General features: G+C 34.2%; 1 long non-coding RNA gene across 5 annotated transcripts in view; it reads left to right on the top strand.

The window, feature by feature from the left end:
• The window catches only part of LOC146994989 (uncharacterized), a 129654-nt gene that overhangs the window by 52319 nt on the left and 55214 nt on the right, over positions 1-22121 (top strand). The window lies entirely within an intron of this gene.

Genomic DNA, 22121 nt, shown 5'->3' on the forward strand with positions numbered 1-22121 from the left:
ATATATATATATATATATATATATATATATATATATATATATATATATATATATATATATATATATATATTTTTTTTTTTTTTTTTTTTTTTTTATTTCTTTCCCTGTACAACGTTGCTATTGCTCGCTTTCAAATCGTAGAGTTTGTTAATCAAATTCGTAAAAGTTTTACAAAATATGAAATCGATAATGAAACAAATTTCAAATCTGGGCTTTCAGATGTCCATATTCGCAGTAGGATTACGTCATTCAAAACTGGATGGCCCTAGGTCTCGTTGTTTTATCACAATGCGAAAAACATACTTATATTTATGCAGATTCTTCATTATTTAATTTCTTCAAATATAATGCAGGTCTCTAACATTTGGTGGCAACAGTTTGAAAAGTGAAACGGACATTTATAGTGATCCAACGCAAAATCGCAAAGCGAAAACAATAGTTCTTCAGGGACAAAGCCCCTATGGGCTAATTGTCTCCAGCGCGCGAGACTGTATATCGGAAATTCTAAAGATAGGCTCATTTTAAAAATTATTTTGCGATAGTGCCGTTGAATTGAATTTTATGGTTAAGTGCGAAGAATATGATATTTAATAAATAAAGGTAACACACAAAACGTTAAAAAAAAACGGCTGTGTGGCCGTAATGTAAAATCTGAATTTTTTATTACAGTCTCTCTTTCTTACGGAATTAAAAATCTGATGTGTACACCATGACTTCCTTGTATTGGAATATTAAATTATACGCATTTTTTCTTGCATTTCATTTAAACTTATTGGATTGAATTAAATCTACTTCGCCGACAGCGCATAAACCACAATAGAATAAATGCATTCTTTAAAATTAACTCTAGTATTTGTTTACCATAGCGACACTCTGGCGCTAGGTTCACTTAACAGTATTAATAATTATATAACAGTTAACTTATATAATAATTTTATAACGGAAACTAAGTTAACTGTTATATAATCCAATAATTATATAACAGTTAACTCATATATTTCGTTCATATTATAACTCATAATGCACAAAATTTATATCATTTAAAGAATAGAATTATCTAATCGTTGCCACATGTTCTATTCAAATACTATAATAAAGCTAGAATGATGTATAAAAGAAATTAAGCAAAAAAAAAAAAAAAAAGAAAGAAAGAAAGAAATAGTTTTTCACAGACGATTGAGTGTTTCTCATTTAATTAATTCAGTTCTCACTTCGCGAGAAGGCAAAAATACATAAAAACTCAAAATATCTATATTAAAAATTACGAAGTAAATTTTAAACGCTTATTTCCTCGAAAAAATTCCAGAAAGGATTAAGCATGATTTAAATAATAAATGAAGGCGTTATCTTTGTTGTTGCGAAGCTAAGTTTCTCTAGATTGGCAACAAATCCACTAGTCTCCTGTTTCAAATGTAAACATCAAATGGCCGCCATTAAAAAAAGCTTAGCGGCAATTAAATAACTTTAAAATTGCTGATAATTCTAAAAATATTGCACACAGATTTACTAAAGGCATAAAATCCTTAACCGGAAGATAAAAACAACATAATTCAATTATTTTTAAAGCAAAAAATGTACAATTTACAAACATATAAGAGTAAAGAAACTGAGATTACTGAGCCGGGTAACATAGTGGATATATATATAAATATACGTTTGGTGCGGCCGATTGCACCAAAATACGAGGTGCACATCTAAATGTTATAGCAGTCCTATATACAAGATTTCAACGTTCTGAGGCTACTCGTTTTTGAGTTATGCGAGATACGTACGTACGCATGCACGTACGTACATACGTTCGTACAGACGCGACGAAAAATTCTCTTCAGAATTAATTTTAAAGCAGTTTTATAATTTTTTTGAAGGAAAAGAGTATTTTATTCTGTCCTCACGTACAGATATCGCGCAAAAACATCGTTAAATTGCATTCGATAGCGGTCAAAATGGATATTTTCGTTGAAATATGCTGCCTGAAACTTTTCGCGATTACAATACTTCCTTTTTACTTCGTACAAGGAAGTAAAAAGGGCTTGCAAAAAATTCTTACACAGTATTTTATTATTAATACTCTAACATGTTTTACTTCATCAGAAGCATTTAAGCCTTATACATTGACGAGAGAATATAGCCTCTGAACATAAACAACGTGTTCCAAAATTGTATTTCTAGAACTTTTTTTTGTTTTTCACTCCAGTCTGATTTGGCAATTTGTTATCATTATATTCCTAAAATATTTTCTAAATTTATTAGTTCTTGAGAATAAATAACGCTAAGTGCGGTGATTTTAATGAACTAAACAATTACATTCTGCTTGACATCATCCTTTTTAACGGAGCTTTTACCTTATAAAACTATTTGAAAATCTGTAGCATCAATAACGTTTAACTTTTTAAATTACAATTTATTGTTTTTAGATAAGATAAATGTAAACGATTTCGTAAAAGGAAAACAGAATTTCCAAGTAAGAGTAATTATTACTCCTGATTTTATTTCTAGGAATCAGGCAAACAAAAATATTTATGGGAAAAAAGATGTTTTTTTTAATTATAAATCTGAAAGCTTTTAGATTTTACATTACGCCCTAAGGTGCGCTTTTTTTAAAGTTTTGTGTGTCACCGTTATTTATTAAATAAATTTTCTTCGCACTTAAACCATAAATTCAACAACAATAACGCAAAATAATTTTAAAATGAGCATATCTTTAGAATTTCCGATACACAGTCTCGCGCGCTGGAGATGAAAGTGCTCCCCCCTCTCCCTATAGTGTTGCCATTGCTCGCTTTGAAATCGTTCAGTTATTAATCAAAAATTCGTTAAAGTGTTGTAAAATATGAAATCGATAATAAAATGAATTTTAAATCCCAAATTAAGGCTTCTAGATGCCCATATTCGAGGGAGGATTACGTTATTCAAAATTAGATGGCTCTAGGTACCGTTGTTTGAAGACAGAGCGAGAAACATACACACATTTATGTAAATTCTTTATTATATAATTTATTTAAATGTAACGCAGGGTGATAATATTTGGTGCCAAAAATTTGAAAAGTCAAACGAACATTTAAAGTTTTCGACGCAAAATGCCAAACGAAATTAATAGCCCTTCTGGGCTAACGCCCTTTGGGCTCAAAAAAAAAAAAAAAAAAAAAAAAAAAAAAAAAAAAAAAAAAAAAACAGATTTTTATATTACGTCCAGAGGGGCGGTTTTTAACGTTTTGTGTGTTACCTTTATTCTTTATTAAATATCATGTTCTTACTTAAACCATAAAAATCTGTTCAATAGCAGTATCACAAAATGTTTTAAAGAGCATATTGTTGGAATTTCCGATAGACAGTCTCGTGCGCTGGAATTTTTTTTTTTTTTTTTTTTTGTAATAGTTTTCAGTTATGTGATTATAGTTTAGATTTCTATCATAAATTATTTGAGATAGACCGAGTTCTTCTCTTAAAAAATTAACTTTTCTAAAATGCGAATTAAATGGAAAAAAAAATCATCTGAATTGTAAAGAGCGATTAACGATTTTCAAGAAGTAAAGCTGGGATATTACAGCCACAAACACTTGTATGAATATAATAAACATGATCTTAATGCAAATTTTTGCAGAAAATTTCGCTGAATAAAATTTGTTTAAAGACATATACCATTAATTTCATGTTCAATAGACTAGCCTGTTCAAATTCATCGAATTTCTAAACCTAATTTACGTAGAAGGAAAGATTTATTTGCAGAAGTAAAAAGATAATAAAAAAAATATCTATCTGTAGTTTAGAACAGTGTTTCTCTACTAGATTTACTCCAAAGACCGGTAAAATATTTCGGTACGTTCTAGCGGACCGGTAAGTTTAATAATTCGACCCATTGGCACAATTTTTGGACACATAGCTGGATATTTCGCGGACGGCAAATATTTTTTTGCGGACCGGCGGTTGAGAAACATTGGTTTAGAACACATTTTGTGTCTTGTGCTAATTAACATACGATGTCATTTTTTTTTTTTTTTTTTTCCTTTTGTAGTATGAAGTATATTAGCACACGAGACTGTGTTTTGGAAATTCTAAAAATATGCTGATTTTAAAATTATTTTGGATATTGCTGTTGAACTGAATTTTATGGTTTAAGTGCGAAGAACACGATATTTAATAAATAAAGGCAACACACAAAATGTTAAAAAAACGCCCCTTAAATTACTTAAAAGTTGCATCTGCATGTGTGGAAGAGTGAATCATGAGAAAAGAAGTGAAATATTTGTTTATATTTGGTGAAAAATCGTCCACTGCAGCAACTATGCTTTAAATGAGAAGGAAGAGTGAAAACGCGAAAAATTATCACTATGATTGTATCGTTGACAGTTGTACCGCTGGGTAGGCCCAGGTTTACATTTGTATTTAATAATGCGGACCCATAGTCCTCGAAAAAATCATAAGACTATGGGTCCGCATTATTAAATACAAATCTAAACCTGGGCCTACCCAGTGTTATAACTGTCAACGATACAATCATACACAGCGAGCGTGTCATAATACACCTCGCTGTGTTCAGGCGCGGCAGGAATCATATGGTACTATAGTGTCTGTTCTTTGTAAGATGTGCTGAAAATCACAGATCCCATCTCTGCTCTTTTAAGGGCACCCAAAATTATAATGCAAAGTGTATCCTATGCCTGGGACCGCACCTAGCATCCTCTATCTCTTGCCCACGCAGACCAGGAAATCTAAATAGTAACGATAACCACAATGAAGAAATAAAAAAATATTAAATATTCTGAAATGGAAAATATTCAAAGCAATGCTACCTCAGAAAACTCTCAAAAAAGTTATGACAGGTCACGTGATACTGCTAACCAATCTGAAAACACTAACTCATATGCAACTGAAGTTTAAAATAAAATAAATCCCATCAAAAATTCCAATTCTAATGCCAAAAAGGAACAATCCCGAGAAAAAATATAAATAACAGGCATGAACGACGTACAGGGGAAAACCTAGACAAATTCATAGCTTTCATGGCTTCAATATATGATCTTTATGATGACTTCTGTAATGCTAAATTTGTCACTGACAAAATGACTGTAGGATTTGAAGCACTCAGGATCTACAAAAATATCAATAATGACTAATACAAACAATTTCCAAAATTATTCAAATTTTAATAGACTAAACTACACCAAGATAATTTTCTACAATTGTGATGGTTTACTAAGGCAGCATTTACAAAATACTAAATTTTTGTTTGAAAACAACCTAGATATGATGTTACTCAATGAAACATCTCAAGCCCAATAAAAAATTCAAAGTTGCAAATTATGGAGTCTATAGAAATGATAAAATGCACAAAAGTGGAGGAGGTACAGCTATCATTGTAAAAAATTCTGTCAAACATACTGAATATCTTCTGCCAAATTTTTCTACAATAGAAGCTTGTGCCTGCCTAATCTAAAGCAATAATTATACTCCATATCTAATTGTTTCAGTGCACAAACCACCTCAAAAAATTATCAATACTGCCGAAATTGACTATATCTCCAACTTGGGATACCCTATCATCTTTGCAGGTGATCTAAATTGCAAACACCCAGCATGGCACTCCAGACTTACTAACAGTAATGGAGTTAGATTGTATAATTATATGCAAAACTCTCCTATCAATATTCTAGCTACCACAGAGCCAACACACATTTCGGCTAATAATAACCACATCTCTTATGTTATAGACATACTTATTACCTGCAATATCCCTCAAATTCCAGACCTTATCAATATCACAGACCTGGACTCTGATCATAATCCCATTATGTTCATTTTGAATAATATTAAGCATTATATGCCCCCACAGCCTACTCAAGTAAACTCGACTGACTTTAAATATACTAGTTTAATATCTTATACAACAATATCTCTGCTGCAGCTAAAATGACTACTCCAGACTTAATAGAAGAAGCAACTACTAAATTTAACAATAAAATTCTGGATGCCATCAATAAAGCAACTAGAAATTCATCCAAAAAAGACTACTCCCTTCCTATCAATATTGTAGAAGAAATTAGAAACAAGAACAGATTAAGGAAGATCTGGCAGAGAACTAGAGACCAGAGAGATCATAATAATTATAAAAGATGTGACTACACAGTCAAAAAATTATGCTTTGAATTTAAAAAAGACAGCTGGAACGACTCTGTAGAAAACTTATCTCATACAGATCATTCTATCTTTGAATTTAAAAAAGACAGCTGGAACGACTCTGTAGAAAACTTATCTCATACAGATCATTCTGTTTGAAAATTAGCCAGAAAACTAAGAAATACCAACCAGAAAATTGGACCTATTGAGAACAACAACACAGTTATTTATCATCCTGTAGATATTGCCAATGAATTTGCAGATGTCTATGAAGAACAATTCTAAAATAACTTTTCGCATCCGGAAGACAACAACATTAAAGAACAAGTTCATAACTTTATTAATTCCAATAGGAGCACAGCTAATCCTCCTAACACTCCCTCTGAAGTATTCTATCTGATTAAGCATTTAAATCCTAAAAAAGCCAGCGGTTATGACAAAATTTCAAATACTGCCATACAGAATCTTCCTAAAAAAGCTATGATCTTTCTTGTCAACTTATTCAATGACAGCCTGAGGAATAATTACATCCCTAATGTCTGGAAAATTGCTACTATTATTGTCATTAAAAAACCTGGAAAGGACAAAAAATTAACTACAAGTTACACCATTTTCTCTTTTACCTACTATTTCCAAATTATTTGAAAAAATCATTCAAAAAAGATTGCAACAATATGCTCAAGATAATAGCATAATTTCTCCTTATCAGTTTGGCTTCAGGAAAAATTACTCCACCACTCACCAAGTCTCCCGCATCGTTGAAAAGATCGGTGAAGCCTTTAATAAAAAGGAAACAGTAGCTGCTCTTTTCCTCGATGTGGAAAAAGCATTTGACAAAGTTTGGCATACTGGCCTTATATTCAAACTTATTACCTACAATTTCCCTCCTGCTCTAATCATCATTATCTTCAATTATCTGCAAAACAGATACTTCCAAGTTAGAATCAACTCTGACTACTCAAACAAAAGAAAAATTAATGCTGGCGTCCCTCAGGGAGCAAATTTGGCTCCTTATCTCTACATTATTTATATAAATGATTTCCCAAATTATCCAGGTACTGAGTTAGCTCAGTATGCTGATAGTACTGCTATCTTTTCTACATCCATCAACCTTACCTATGCTCAACACAAATTGCAAAATGCTGTTAATAATATCCAAGATTGACTCCAAAAATGGAAGATTAAAATTAATTCACAGGAAAGTACTAATATCATCTTCAAACGCACTAATAGAAGACCTGTATGCGATCATCTGTACATTAATAATCAACCAGTCAATACAGATAACTCAGTCAAATATCTTGGCATTAACCTAGATTCCAAACTTAATTTTAAAATTCATCCACAAGCTACCAAAGCCAAAACTATGCAAGCTTTTATGAGTGTATATTCAATAATCAATAGACACTCGAAACTGAGCATAAATACAAAAAAAATTATCTATTTACAACTCATAAGTCCTGTAATGCTTTACGGTTCGCCAGTGGGCAGCAGCAGCATGCACGAACAGAAAGCCTCTGCAAACATTGCAAAATAAAATCATAAGAACCATGCTGGGTGCTCCGTGGTTCGTAAGAAATGAAGTCCTACATAGACATATGAAAATTAACACAACTAACGAAGAAATACTAAAGACCGTCTATAAATTCTACAATAAAATCGAAAATCATCCCTCAAATCTCGTCAAAAACATGGGCAATTACGATTACATTATAGAACAGCCGTACAAAAGACCAAGGACAATTCATCACAATGTTCGTTGGTAACATATGTATATACTCATCATCGTATTTTATTATTTTATTATTCAGTATTTACTCAAGATTTTTGCTATACTTCAATTCTTTTGAACCTTGAATGAACTTTTATTGAAGGAATTACCTTATTTATCTGCAACTGTATTGGCCGATTAGCAGCTACACCTCTATACTCAAGTTATATTTTTCTTTAATCATCATGCATCAGCATCATCATACTGATATTTTTCTAAGTTTACTGATAATGTTAGAATACAATTCTATTCATCAGATTTGTAAATAGTCTATTATTTATTTTAATATAAAGCAAAATATGTCATCTTGAGCATCTCTCGACTCTGCCAATCAACATCACGGAAATAGCACACGTGACCAGCACCTCTGACTTACGTTAGTAAATTGAAATTACATCCCTGGCATAGATGTCACTTTTGTAATCAACATCTCGAATTAACACTGTGATTCAGGAATCTATTTTACCACTTACATGCATCCTTATGAGATAAGCACCAATACATTTCTAAGGCCTTTAATGGATAATATAACAGGTCAAGTAATGTACTTTTATTAGTACAAAACTTGAAGTATAACGTTATGACCTGACCTGACCTGAAAGGTCAGATCCCACTCCAACATTCAGAATAATCAATTCGGCTTTCGTCAAGGACATTCAACAACTAATTCTCAATTTTAGCAGAAAAAAATTGCAGAAGCTTTTAATAATAAATCTTGTTTCGTTGCCTGCTTCCTGGACATCGCATTTGACAAAATTTGGCCTAATGGTTTACTCTACAAAATCATCTAAATTAAAAGCGACATTAATAAAGCATGTAGAATCATTAGGATTTTTTGGAAGCCAGAGAGATGAAAAATTAACAACCGCCTTCGCCGGGAATACCACGGACCTCTGGAATACCGGCCCAACGTGCAGAACCATTACACCCGAAGAACGCTAGGAAAGTGGGAGAAATACATTATATACTCCCCTTTTTGAAAGGGTGACTAGGGTTTTAGGGGACCTAGTCGCCAAATCCTGGGTGTGGAGAATCTTCATCCACAACCCTTTTAATTTGGGTGTCACTTGTAGAGTCATTAGGTTAATTAGAAGCAGAAAAGATGCAAAAATATGCAACCGCCTTCACTTGGAATCGAACCACGGACCTCTGGAATACCGGCCCAGCGTACTACCATTACACCACGAAGGCACGCTAGGGAAGTGGGAGAAATACCTTATAAGCATTTCTGAATAAATTAATGTCCCAATATTCCGCTTTTCGTTCCCATCATTGTAATAAATTGTATTTTTTATTTTTCCAAAGAGGCGATTTGCCCAGAAGGACATTATTAATTTCGTTTCAGCATTCTACGTTGGCTCACTATAAATGTCGGTTCACTTTTTAAATTGTTGCCGCCGAATATTAGAGCCCCGTTGTGTTATATTTAATGAAGAGTCTGCATGAATGTTATGTACAGTGGATGGACAAAAATATGGAAACACCTTGTGAAATGCACGTTTGAAAAGAAAGATTGATTTTAATGAAATATGTAGGTGGCGCTGGCATTTTTGACTACTGACGCCACCTATACAACTTCGTAAATGTGGTAAACAGTTCAGTTGTTGTCGGAGTACAGTTATGTGAGGTTGTCATTGCATTATGTCAGAGTTAAGAGACTTCGAACGTGGGCAAAGTGTTGGAGCACGTATGGTAGGTGCTTCCGTAAGCAAGGTAGCCGAGGTGTTTAGTGTTTCAAGAGGTACTGTATCAAAGATTTATTCCGCATATTTGAAAAGCGGAAAAACATCATCTGCTAAATCACAGCGCGGACGAAAGTGTGTCCTGAGTGATCGTGACAGACGATCATTAAGGGCAATTGTGACGAAAAATAAGAAGACCACAGCTGCAAAAGTTACTGCTGAAATGAATGTTGTGTTATTAAACCCTGTGAGTACCAAAACAATTAGAAGGGAGCTTCATAAACAGGGAATTGCTGGCCGTGCTGCAATTGAGAAGCCACTCATCAGTGATGCTAATGCCCGTAACAGGAAAAGGTGGTGTTTAAGTCATAAAGCCTGGACTACAGAGCAGTGGAAGCGAGTAATATGGTCTGACGAGTCTTCTTTCACATTGTTTCCCACTTCTGGCCGAGTTTACGTCTGAAGAACGCCATCTCAAGCCTATAATACAGACTGCTTGTTGCCAAGAGTGAAACATGGCAGGGGTTCTGTTATGGTTTGGGCAGCCATATCGTGGTTCTCTGCTAGCCCCATGATAACTGTGTCAGAGCACATGACTGCCAAGACTTATGTGAACATTTTGGCCGATCAAGTTCATCCCATGGTACAAACTTTGTTCCCCGATGGTGATGGTGTCTTCCAAGATGACAAAGCCCCTGTTCACACAGCTCACATTGTCCAGGACTGGTTTTCTGAGCACGAGGATGAGTTGTCCCATCTCCCCTGGCCACCACAGTCACCAGACCTGAATATTATCGAACCTTTGTGGTCTACATTGGAACGGAAAGTGCGTTCTCGTTATCCACCGCCAACATCGTTACCTGAACTTGCCACCGTTTTGCAGGAAGAATGGTATAATATTCCCTTGGCAAACATACAGGAACTGTATTTATCCATTCCGAGAAGACTGCAAGCTGTTTTGGATGCCAACGGGTTTCCTACCTCATATTAAGCAAAGAAACATGTTTTTTTAAAGGTGTTTCCATATTTTTGTCCAACCCCTGTATGTTTCTCGCATTGTGATAAAACAACAATACCTAGAGTCATCAAACTTTGAATACTGAACATTTCCACCCAAATATGGGCATTTGGAAGCCGAAATTTAGAATTTGTTTAATTCTCGATTTTATATTTTGTAAAACTTTAACAAATTTTTTATTAACAAACTCCACGATTTCAAAGCGAACAACGGCAAGACTGTAAGGAAAAATCATTTTTATCTCCAGAGCGCGAGACTGTGTATTGGAAATTCTAAAGCTATGCCCCGTTTAACATTATTTTGCAATATTGCTGACGAACTGAATTTTATGGTTTAAATGCGAAGAACATGATATTTAATAAGTAAAGGTAACATACAAAATGTTAAAAAAGCGCCCCTTTGGGCGTAATGTAAAATCTGAATGCTTTCAAAATTTTTTTTATTTATATTTATTTGATTTTTTCCCTCACAATTATTATTTGAAAATAATGCTACTACTTAGTAATTTTCTTTCAAATAATAAACAAAAGCAAAAGATCAGATTTTCACTTTGAAGGTAGGCAGTTAAAAATACGACACAAATTTTGCAATCGACTTTTTTTACAACTTGCTAGAAAGAAACCTTCCTTATGGGTGATACTCGTAGGATAAAATAACACTCACTGTAAAAGTTAAATGATACTACCAGATAAAATGAATTTTAAACCATCAATTTACACTGTATTAAGACACACACTTCTTTAATAGCATATATAAGTAAAAGATATTTTTTTGCCCTTATAACACAGAAAAGAGACTTTTCTTCGCGATTTTTTAACCTTTTTCCAATTTGATTCTTTATAGTGAAAGCATATAAACCGTATCCCAAATGATCTAGTTTTCGAAATATTTCTGTTAATTCCCAACAAAAAGTGAATGGTTAATTAAGTGTAATCGCCTTGAATGAGAAGAAATTAATACATTCCAATCAAACATTTTTTAATGCAGTATTTTATCTGGTCTTTAAAAAATTCTGTATTAAAATGCTGCACAATTAGCTTTCTCTCACACAGAATTTCCCTTTGTTCGCTCTAAGCTTGATCTTTCGACCTGCGAGGAGAGGCCCACTAGCGGCCGAGCGGTAAAAGTTGCTGAACACTGGCAGTTCGGGCGAGGTTCGAATCCTCTAGCCGCATGCACATTCTCGTGGTTTTCCGCACGTGTAATGTGTATACGAGCCAGTTTCCCTTAGAAAGACCTCCACAAATGCATCCCTTTCCTTAGGCAGATAGCTCTAGTGTGCTTTACCGTAATCTCAATACATCAATCAAAATCAACACCCTGCGGGAAGAAAGACTTCTGTCTGTCTTAGGTTGAAGCATAAACAGAAAACTTGCTGCTTAATATGTTGTGCGACTTTTAAAAAGTTCATACATGGACGATTAAATAATTATAATTTCTGTCTAATCACTTATTTAAGTAAATTACTAATCGAACGTAATCAACTTTTAGCTAACAGTTTATAATTTAATATTTCAAAGACCTTAGCGGGGACAAAGAGCTCTTTACGTTCAAACATAAAGAAAAGGTTTGCTTGTTACGACATGAACCTTTAAAAAGTCTAAACGTAATTTAGTTCTTAATTCTACAAACTGGAAAGGAACTAGATCGAAAGAAAACGCAGCCGATTTTTGTTTTATTCAGGGAGAATTGTTTATTTTTATTGCTTACAAATCTTGAGATATATCATATAAAGTCAAATAATTTCTTACATGGCTTTACCGCTTCTATCATGTTTAGCAACATTCAGTCATATAATCTTAAAAGTCTTCAATTCTGCCAGTTCCTTAATACAATTCATTTCAAATTGTATTTAGCTCACCAGAGGCAAAGCGGAAAAATAGGTGAAAACAGGTAGTTCGAACAGGGTTCATATCCTAGCTGCATCGCAGTTTCGTCGTTTTCTTCACATTTTTGGCTTGGTTTATTTGATTACGGCATAGCACACTACCTCAGTAAGGGCAGTGATACTTTCCTGGAGAAATGTCTGAGGAAAACTGACTCATACCCACGTTATGTATGGGGGAAAAGACGATAACGCCGATGCAGCCAGCCCGTTCGCCCAAAATTGAGTCCAGGTCAAACTACCAGCGTTCAGCGACTTTACTGCTGTACTGCTATGACCCGTTTTTCTCAACTATAAAGTGGCCGGGAGCCAGGAAAGGGGTATTGTCGTGACTTGCGATGTGGCGAATTTTGGTACTTAGTTATTACTTTTGTAACAGACAGCGCCACCACTTTTTCAAGTCATTTCATCACACAGTTGCCATTCGCCAATGTAACAGCCAATTAAAAAATATTCAGAACTACCTTTCAAATTTGCATAATAAGATTTATTCTTATTAAATATTAATATATATATATATATATTTTTGTCTGTTTTGCAAAATATTTATTTCTTGTGCTGTGTTTTATATTACGGATAAGAAAATTTTCAGTGTACGAAAATACAAGTGTGAATTTTTTTTATTAAATTAGCTGGTTTAAGTATTTCACTGAATTATTTGGTATTAATATAACTGAAAGTGAGCTCCTAAATGTGATGGATATAGATAATATCAAGAACTTTACGCATATAGTGAATGAAACACACCCAATTTTGTACTGCTATATTTACTTGTCAAAATCTATTTCACTTCTTGTTGTAAGCACAGCATTAAAAAGTCTGATATGTAGACCACGACTTCCCTTGCGCGGAATATTAAATTATACGCACATTTTTTTTCTGCATTTCATTGAAACTTATTTCCTCTCTCATTAGAGATAGTTTTCTCTTTCAATTAATTCAATTCTCACTTTGCGACAAGACAAAAATACATAAAACCTCAAAATAGCTTTATTAAAAATTGCAAAATATAGAGACTTGAAACACCAAATACAATTAAAACAATTAAAAAAAAACAATTTTTACAATTAAAATTATTGTTTCTACGCAAAAACAAGTAGTTATGCCAGCGACAAGAAGGCAGATTTTTCGGTGCACAAAACTTTTACTTTGGGTCCCACTTGGCAAAAAGACACTAAAAGTGCAGAAACTGAATTCACTATTTCGCTAAGTTTCAAATGCAAACAAATATGGCAGCTATAGTAAAAAAAAATTAGGCTTAGCCGCACTTAAAAAACTTTTAAATAGCTAATAATTCTACAACTATTGCATGCAGATTAACTAAAGGCATAAGAACTTTAACTGGGAGATAAGAACAACATAATTCAATCATTTTTAAAGCAAAACATGCACAATTTACCAATATATAAAAATTATTTTTAAAAAAAACTGAGCTCACGCAGCTGAGTTACAAAGTGGGTATATTTGCTTATTTATACACTTTTGGTGCAGCCGAATCCAACCAAAAAGGTAGGTGCACAACTACATGTTATATCATATACAAAATTTCAACGTTTTGAGTCTACTCGTTTTTGATTTATGCGAGCTACATACTTACATACGTACATCTAGACATCACAAAAAAATCTGTCCTGAATCCATTTTAAATCCTTTTTGCAAACCGTTTTGGGAAAAAGAGTCCTTTATTCTGTTCTTATCTACAGATGTCATGCAAAAACATCGTTCATTGTATCTGATAGCAGTTAATATATGGGTATTTTCATTGAAATATGATACCCGAAAATTTTCATGGCTGCGACACTTCTTACAAAAGTACAACTTACTTCGTTTGATTTACTTACAACTTACTTCGTTCACTGTCTGTCTCATTATTTACAACTTACTTCGTACAAGGAAGTAAAAAAGTGAGTTCTCAAATATCAGTAAATAATTAATTTTATTCCTTTTGTTCTTTCATATTATAATAGTTTATCATTTATCAGTACAAAAACTGAGGTAACTAAAAAATTAACTTTTTAGATATTTTTAGTATTTTTTCATTAACGTTATAAGGTATTTTCTCCCTCCTTTCTGCATGCCTTCGTGGTGTAACCGTAGCACACTCGGCGCGTATTCGAGAGGTGCAGGTTCAAGTTCCGGCGACTCCTTTGCACATTTTTCACAGCTCCTTTAAAATAACCTAATGACTCTACAGTGGCGCTCGAACTAAAATGTTGTGAACGATGATTCTTCACAACCAGGATTTAACGATCGGGTTTCCTAATTTCCATTTGCCCTTTAAAAGGGATAATGTATTTTCTCTCTCCTTCCAGTATGCCTTTGTGGTGTGACGGTTAGCACACTAGGCGCGTATTCGAGAGGTTCAGGTTCGAGTCCTGGCAAAAGGCATTGCTCATTTTCAAAAATACCTCTCGGCGTATTATAAAAAAATAACCTAATAGATTCTAAAACGTAATTAATGAAAATCATTTCAACCCAAAATAGGATTTGTGTTAGTGAATTTTAGTTAAGAATAGTGGCTCCCCACTATTCTGAATATTATTGGAATAATTTAAAGATTAAATCCGATAGTATCTTAAGATGGTTTTGCAATCAGAAAACAAACTCATATTGATTCATCCTTATTTTCTTTACAAATGCCGAATATCTGTTTGCAAGTCTAATCTGTTTTCAAATCAAATGCCGAATATCTGTTTTCTATTTGAACTTGATCAAATAGTGTGTTAGTGTTTAATTCAAAAGATAATATTATGCATTGATTAACATTTCCTCTAACTTCTTTTTAACTAAGGTTGCCTATGAGCAACCCCTTTAATTCTGACTCGCAGCTTTTATTTTTAGGTCAGGATATGAATGTAATGTTAAGGCCAGGATATGAACGTCGGAAGGTTAAGGATATGAACCTTTAAACAATAGGATTTCTTTTGAAGCACAGCGGCATGACAATGATCAATAATCTTAGCATCACTAAGAATAATTTTCTGGGTTCTCATACTGAAATTTTCCCAGAGTATTAAAAGTTGTAAATGAAAACGTAAGCATATTATAAAGGAAAATGTAGCCGAAAAATGCTGTGACTGCTATTTAACTCTAAAGAGGGGTTATCAAAGAGAAAATGAGAATTAATATTGATTAAAATTGCATTTTAGGTAATTATTACTGATTATAATAGACTGCAATGTTTGAATATGAATTCTTTGAATATTTTTTTAAAAAATTATGATTGCGAAAATAGAAAAATAGTTTCTTGGATTGATTCCTTTCTCACAGAAGCCAGATGAATTCTGTTTTACTTAATGAAAACTAAAATTTATTTGCATATTAATCTGTCCTCTGTGAGCACTTTATTTCAGTGATCTCTATTAATCTGCCATTTGTTTTTCTTAATTTAAATGCTTCAAGAATAATTAGAAAAGGACCTAATTCTCTTCTTGCCTTTAAATTCTTCATTTGTAAAACTGCATTTTCAGCTATAATCATGTGAAATAATTCTCTAAATATAATTCAGTGCAGAAAAAATAAGATATATAAACAGCTTGCAAATGGGATCACCACTTAGATTCTGTTTTAGAAATATGATGAAGCTTACGAAAAATCTAGGAAGCGAAGTAATTCCGTACAATATTTTATAATTTTTTATCAATGATCAACCTGTAAATATAATTTATCGACATGCAAATATAATTTAATAATTTAATGTGTACGTATATGTTACCGTGAAACACCGAAATTGGAGAATATCGACTTTCACCGGAGAATGACAACATTTACCACATACATCGGTGAAAGATCGAATATTGCATTACATTCTTGTACATTCGGACCCTCACCGGTGTTATGTCGACAATCACAGATATGCTCTGGTGTAGGTCGAAAAGAGAGTTCATAAGAAGTCATAATAGTTTAAGTTGTTGCAATAAATAAGATTTGAGTCACATAATTTAGTAAGCTTTTTATTACTATTATTTTATTTTCTCATTTAGAACGCACTGTATAATTAAGTAAGTTTTTAACTTCTATTATTTTCCTTTCTCATTTTCAATGTACTGTGTGTTTTAAGTTCTTATTTTAAGTCTCAAGTGCTTTTTTTCGTGACTGAATTACGGAGAAGAAATATATTCTTATATGTTCAACATTCACCGGTGAAAGTCGACATTCTCCAGATTTCGGTATTTCACCATAACATATGTTCTACATGTAAATATTATAATATATATATGCATGTATATGTGAGGAGAAGGTTCATTAGCGTCTGAGTGGTAAAGCCGCTAAACAGTGATAGTTCGGTCCGGAGTTCGCATTCCAGTGAGCGGAATGGCTGTATGGGCGTTTACGCTCCCCGGGGAAAGCGATTAGAAATACGATTTGTATGCGATTGAAATGCGATATTAATGTGCAAAATTGATATAATTTTGAATATTTGTTTCACCTGTTCATTCGTGCTTTCCCAGTGCTCGGGTACCTTGGCAAGGTCGGGGGGCTCCCTCTCCAAGGAGGGTCGAAAGCCTGAGCAAAAGTGCCTACTACTTACTGACTTGGTGTGAACCCCAGGGTACCAGGTCGGTCTACAGACCCAGTGCATCTTATTTAGTTAAGCGTTGAATAACTCTACCTACATCAAAATGAGTTCTAAAGACATTCTCAAAGAAGGACAGGCATATATTGCCACCTTAGAGACAATATTGACAAATAAAGCTTCTGGCATAAACAAGGCAGTAGCCGCTGATATTCGACATCAATTTCAATTGATGTTCAACCTTCTAACTGAACAGTGTGTCGAGATGGCACACATGGAAGGACAAATTCATCAAACGCCAAACATTAAAGACTCTTATGCGGACGTACTTAAACGTCCAGCTCGTGACCGATCCAAAACATGGAGAAAACCAGATAAACAACATGTCACTATTTTATACCCCACAAATGAAGGGGATAAACCAGACAACATCAGAAAGAAGCTCTTAAAAACTATTGATCCCACAAAGCTCCACATTGGAGTGAAAAAACTTAAAAATGAGGCAAAAGGTGGTCTCTTAATAGAGACCAATAAAGCGGAAGACATAGAGACGCTAGAAAATGAAATAAATACTGTACCAGAACTTAAAAAGGACCTACAAATTGTTCGTCCTACACGTAGGCTTCCTAAAATTATAATATATGATATTCCAAGGGACTTGACTAAGGAAGAACTTAAGGAAGCCATTTTAGCCCAAAACGAAGGCATCGATGGTGATGGCCTACAGGTTAAATTTCCTATCAAGCATAAGAACGGAAATCATTGGGTTTGTGAAACCTCACCGGAGGTTTTCAAACACTTACTAAGTTACGCAAACTGTGCGTTAATTGGGAACGTTTCAATTTAAGAGAATACATCAGACCAACGCAGTGTTTTAAATGCTGCCAATACCGACATATTTCTAAACAATGCCAAACAGAAGAGGCATGTGGACATTGTGGAGAAGTGGGACATTCCCACAAAAATTGTGACAATAACTACCAAAGATGTATTCATTGTGCAGAAAGAAATGCGAATAGTGATAAGCACCTTGACGAGCAGCACTCAAGTTTCTCAAAAGACTGTCCTAGCAGACAGCTAGAAATTGAAGATCTTCGAAGAAAAATCAATTATGGCTAGAGAACTTATTCAAAATATAAAAGCGTTGCAAATTAATTTAGCGAGATCACATGTCGCAACAGCACAACTAAAGACTTGTATCTTTGAATACGACTTGATTTTTATTCAAGAACCATACTGTATCAATGACAAGCCGTCTGGCTTTCCGACTCAAACATTTTTTCTCCAAATGACCACCCCAAAACAGCCACAGTGGTGGTTAACCCACGACTTACGGTTCTGAATACTTACGCTTCTTCTACTTTAAATGTTATTACATTAAAGATTGAACATAGGACAATAACCATTTTTAACTGTTATACTCAACCTATAACGGACTTAACAGATTTAACTACTCTGTTAAACTTAGCTGAACGTTACTTTGACGATCAACATGATCTTCTTCTCCTTGGCGACTTAAACGCGAAAAGTGTGCTCTGGGGCTCCCCCTTCAAGGATCCCAGAAAACGCACACTTAGAGAATTCTTAACAATGCATAGACTGGCTGTTGAAAACGATCCGGATGGTCCCCCTACCTACAACTGCACAAGGGGAAAGAGCTGGATTGATATTACAGCTTCCAGATCAATCTCTTCCACGTCTTTCATTCATAATTGGAAAGTTATGGACTGTATCACTTTAAGTGATCATTGTTATATCTCTTTTGAAATTACGTATCAACATTCTAGCTCAACTCAAAGAGTCAAATATAAACTTACACAAATGGATTGGCTCTTACTGAAGGCAAAAATTGGTCACTTTTTTGGTTCAATGGAATCTTACTTGCCTAAAGATACAGTTGATCTTAATCAACTTATAATTAAGTGGACTCAGAAAATACAGGAATACTGTGACTTGGCAACCCACGCCAAGGGAAAATATGTTAAAACTCAACACAAAGGTGTCCCTTGGTGGACCCCGGAACTCTCAATATTACGAAAAAGAATCCTCGCTTTGAGAAAGCGTTATCACAAATGTATTCATGATGACGAACTAAGGGCACACTATAAGCAAGTCTATGAAAAAGACCTTGCTCTCTATAAAAGAAAGCTTATGCAAGCCAAAAGAACAACCTGGAAAAGATATCTGGAGCGTCTAAGTCCTAGTTCACCCTTCGGGGTACACTATGACATTGCTAAGGGGACTATGCAATCCCCTCTACAATTAAAAGCGTTACTCAAACCAGATAAAACCAAGACTTCCACAATAGAAGAAACTATACGTTTCCTAATGGATTACCACTTTCCTAAAGATATAATCAGCGAAGACACGGAGTTTCATACGACAATTCGTAACAACTTAAGGAATCCATATAATTCAATAAATGATGTTCCGTTTACGATTCCAGAAGTGGAAAATGCTATCAAATCCCTCAATCCAGGCAAAGCACCTGGAATGGACAATATATCTAAAGAAATTATAGCTGAAGTTTTCTATGCTAACCCACAATTACAAGTAGCGTTACTTAATGAACTCTTCCGTCGAGGAATATTTCCTAACTGCTGGAAGACAGCGAAATTAGTATTATTCTCAAAAGAAGGAAAAAATGGTGAGCTTCCTGATGCTTACCGCCCTATTTGCTTGCTTAACGCATGGAGTAAAGTCTATGATAAATTAATCACTAACAGATTGACTTATTTCTTAGTATCGAATTCCAAATTAAGTGAACAACAATATGGCTTCACGGCGGGAAAATGCTCAGCAGATGCCATCAAGGACAACATAGTCTCACAAATAGAAGCAAACCGACGTAATAATAATTACACCAATGTTATCTCTTTGGATATCAAGAGTGCATTCAACAATATTTGGTGGCCGTTCCTACTACAGGAACTCCGCAATCTGGGATGTCCTCTAAATATTTATAAAGTTATTGAAAGTTTATTGGATAATAGACATATAATCTATGAAATAAATAATGTTCAATACTCCATAAAACAAGAAAAAGGATGTGTACAAGGATCCAACTCTGGACCACTATTCTGGAATATAGTAATGAATATAGCTTTAAAACTCGAATTTGAAGATGGAATCCACATCCAAGCTTATGCGGACTACGTTTCACTCCTAGTAACAGGATCTATGCATATGCAAATTCAAACCAAGGCAAAGTTGGCGCTTCAAAAACTATCAGAATGGGCACTCAAGTGCAAACTTCAATTCTCTCCCGAAAAGTCAAAGTCTATGTTTATAGCAATCAAAAAGCGTGGTGCAGCCTATTCAGCACCGACAATAAAGATGAACGATCATACCATTAAGCAACAAAAATCCATTCAATATCTTGGAATAGTCATAGATGAATGCCTTACCTGGCTACCTCATCTAGATTATATTAAATCTAAAGTTTGTAAAATAATGAACAATCTTCTTAGATTACTTGGGATGCCCAAACCAGTTCTGAAAGAACTTTATAAACGTGCAATAGAGCGTACCATAGTATACACATGTCCTGTCTGGTGGTACCCACCTACGGTAAAAATGCGAAACAAAACAAACTCTATACAACGCATAGCACTTCTTGCAATGACTAAAAGCTATAAGACTGCCCCTACTGCAGCTCTTCAAGTGATTGCTGGAATTATGCCGCTTGATCTTAAATTGGACATGGAAAGCATCATCCAACGTACCAAACGAGGATGGACTGACTTTAAATATGAGGACTTAGAACTTTCACGGGATCAGATTGAATTCCCAGTACCTAAATGGCATTCTCATCCAGCTCATATTCAAGTCTTCGGATGGGACAACAAGCCTCCAATCAATAAAGGTTTAGAAATTTATACGGACGGTTCAAAAAGTGAAGACGGCACTGGAGCTGGCTTCTGTTCCTTCATGAATGGAGTTTGTCACGATCAATTTATGTTTAAACTGGATAAGACTAGTACAGTATATCAAGCTGAAACTTTAGCATTAAAGTCGGCATTACTATGGTTAAAATCACACCCCAGTCCTGCGCATATATATTCGGATAGCCAGGCTGTTTTAAAGTCTATCCATAAATACAATATCTATAATCAGAACATTATCGCCATAAAGAAATTACTGACTTTTACAAAAGCAAAGCTTCATTGGATAAGAGGACACCAAGGCACTGCCGGCAATGAAAAAGCCGACGAGCTAGCCAAACAAGGGATTTACTCGAACACGTACCTAGACTGCAAGATCCCTATGAGTAATAGCATCAGGACGACAAAGATGAAAGCTCTCGATCTATGGCAAAGACAATGGAACGATGAAGAAACAGGACGACATACGTTCACACTTCTACCGAATGTTTCGGAGAAACGGCATTTCAGTGATTTTTTTTAAATCAAGTTATCACTAATCACGGAGCCTTTCCGATTTATATTAACAGATTCAAACTAAAGGAATCTACATGCAAGTGTCAATGTGGTAGTGAATCCGCAGATGCACTTCATATGATTATAGACTGTTCCAGTGTATCAACAAAACGTAGAGAAATTTTCAAACAAAATATAACTTTAGAAACTCTAAAACAACTAATTAAGAACGACAAGGGACGATCTTTGTTATCAAGTTTTATGGAATACATATACCATAATGAATCAGATCTGTACTTATAAATTGATTGTATTATATAATATTATTGTACTTATATTGGAATACTCATATCACAATGAATTAGATCTGTACTTGTAAATTCAATCGTATCATGTAATACCTTTGTACTTTTATTTGCCATGTTATTAATCATTTAATTATTGTAATACTTAATATTGATTCTTTACTTTGTTCTTCCTATCATTCTATGTTGCATTGTATAACTCAATTTATGTTCAAAAAATAATTTGTTTTGTAAATATAAAAACATGCTATGTAATGTATTTTTTCAATAAAGACGTTGGCGAGGCCAACACATCTCCTAGTCAGAAGACCTCAAAATTCTAACTAGGTCTTTCAAAAATTCTAATTGGCATTATTTGATCTTTGAGCTCTTGCTCCAAAATTGAAAATTTCCTTAGCCTATTGGCTCTGGTGATACTTCTGCTTAAGAAGTGCGGACCAGACAATCCATT

This window comes from Stegodyphus dumicola, chromosome 10, assembly GCF_044657685.1.
Source record: "Stegodyphus dumicola isolate Sdum_Otavi_A_Nest chromosome 10, ASM4465768v1".
In the NCBI taxonomy this organism is placed as follows: domain Eukaryota; kingdom Metazoa; phylum Arthropoda; class Arachnida; order Araneae; family Eresidae; genus Stegodyphus; species Stegodyphus dumicola.